We start from the raw sequence: 2,596 nt of genomic DNA on the forward strand, positions 1-2,596 counted from the left end.
TAAACGTGAGATTATAGAGTTAATATGCCTTTTAAATCCCATATCCAGTAGTCTATCAGCTTCATCCAAAAACAAAATCTGCAAAAGCCATAAAATCTTAACATTATTTAAACCCCCTTTTCTTATGAGTAGCTTTGGTCAAAGCAAAAAAGACAACTTAAGATGATAACCTCAAAGTTACGATTATCTAAGATATCCATTCGAAATCAATATAAGGTTAAGATTATTAAAAGACGTCTACAAGAGCATACGGTTGATGTCATTCCTAAAGCAAGTATCAAACGTTAGTTTCAAACCTTTAGACGAAAATTCTGTTATGGTGAGGACTCGAGGTATCCTATTGGGCGGGTCATAGGTAGCCCACCCGCCAAGCATGTCAACTTGAACCATAAATCATGTAAATACACGAGCTACTAATGGTGCAAACGTCATTAACTCACCAATCAACTCCCCATCAGTTAACTCACCCTCGTTGAAATCAAAGCATATCAGTAGCAGTAGCACAATTCTTTCTGTGATGATGATTTTTTTAATAACATAACAGACACATCAACGAAAGCCAAGCATGGCAATAGCAGCAGCATGATTCTAATAAAGAAAAGTGCATTTTTGTAATGTGGGCTTAAATTCTCCATTATCCACATCTCTTAGAACCTCCAGCAACAAAAATTGGAAAGTCACAGACATTTTCAGGGGTTGAACTGTATATATGAAATTTAGCATTTAAAATATTATAGAATAAACAACTTTTTTCTACCTTGTATAAAGTAAGCACACCAGCTAAAGCATCTTAATATGAGGATTGATCGAAATGCCGAGGAGATCGTATCAGTCTCCACTCGAACTGAATCAAGACAGAGTTCCAACCTCTATATAGTTCTTCACTCACGTATAGTAACACATTAATTCAATGTACCCTCCCATTTGATCACCTCCAATATTAAAGAAAAAAACAACTAAACTCACCATCGTTTATTGGGTTGTTTCTTTGTTCGCAATAACGTTAAATACAACTGAGGCTATGGGTTGTACAGGAACAAAACACGTAATAAGATTCAAAATAGCAAAAGAATAATCATACAGTTGCATCAAAGTCTTTTCTTTTAACCATACCTAAATAAAAATAGTGTAGTAACACATAGGCTTACATGTGCATCTATTAGTAACACAATAGGTAATACAATCAACTTTATATAATCTAAAATGAATATATATCATATAACAATAAAATTGAAATATAGTAAAATAAACATGTATCTAAAATACTTTAACATGTTAACAAATAATAAAGAAATAAAAATAACACATAGGCTCACATGTGCATCTAGTAGTATCATCTCCATTGACATTGCTAAATTTGGGTTTGAAATAGGTTTTCTTCCATGTTACAAAGATCTTAACCCTAACAACAGCATCGTTCAGATCCCTTGTTAATTGGTTCAAGGGAGTATGTTCAACAACGTCTGCCATCAGGGATATTCTTGTTTAGTAATCAGATGCTACAAGAGAAAAGAGTTTTGGATGCCCATTTTGTTTACCATGGTATTTATACTAAACGATAGAGCTCATTGGAGAGAAATGTCATCATTAATTTGTATTTAAGAAAGATATTATCAATTAAAGAGATTGAATCAAAATAATTCAAACTTAGCTGAATTATGGGAGTAGTTTACAAATGATCAATATTTCAACTGTATATTTTAGTGGATGTTTATGTAAAGTATTTTGTTGAAATTTTTTTAGATAATTACCTAAAAAACTCCAAAATAACAGGGCAAACAGCTGTTATGATCAAATCTGTTCAATATAGGATCATTTTGAAATTTTTTTGACCAAACCTGCTATTGAAATCAAAATTAACAATAATTAGACGATTTTGATATAAAAAACAATTTTTAAAAAAAATCAATAAACAGAGCTTATCAATAAACACATATTGATCTAACACTTTAGCTTTTTATGTTTTAATTTTCATAAATTAAACGCAATGAATTTCGTATAGCAGCAGAACATGAAAATGTTTTTTATAATTATATCTGTAATACCGCAAAGTGTATTAATTGAATCAAAAAAAATGAATATCACATATTGATACCCGAATAACTTAATTGCGGGATGACAAATCTTCAATCATGACATTTTTTTCCCGCCATTTAATAGAGACTTAGGAAGACCTTCTACAATAGACTGAATCTGTGAAAATTCCTTCCTTATCTGCAAGCGTGTAATCGTATTAGGATCATGATCGATTTGAATATGATTGAATTTTGAGATTAGGGTTAACATGTTTGAATTTAGGCCTTTTGGAGTAGGCGATTAAACATGTTAAATTGAGCTAGTATTTGTAGTTTATGAATTTCATTAACAAATGATCATTTGATTGTTAATTCAATCTACATACCGATCGTTTAATTACTGTAGTTTGAACGATCGAAAGAGAATAATGAAGGTTTAGGTATTAGCTAGCGTGTGTCTAGAGTTTGATAAACACGTTATTTTAATTCAATTGTAGCTGTTGTAGATTTTAATTTAATAAGAGGGTATTTTAGTCTTTTTAATGAATGATTAGCTAATCTAGTTTTTTTTGTTAGCTAAC

Source organism: Rutidosis leptorrhynchoides, chromosome 6, assembly GCF_046630445.1.
Source record: "Rutidosis leptorrhynchoides isolate AG116_Rl617_1_P2 chromosome 6, CSIRO_AGI_Rlap_v1, whole genome shotgun sequence".
In the NCBI taxonomy this organism is placed as follows: domain Eukaryota; kingdom Viridiplantae; phylum Streptophyta; class Magnoliopsida; order Asterales; family Asteraceae; genus Rutidosis; species Rutidosis leptorrhynchoides.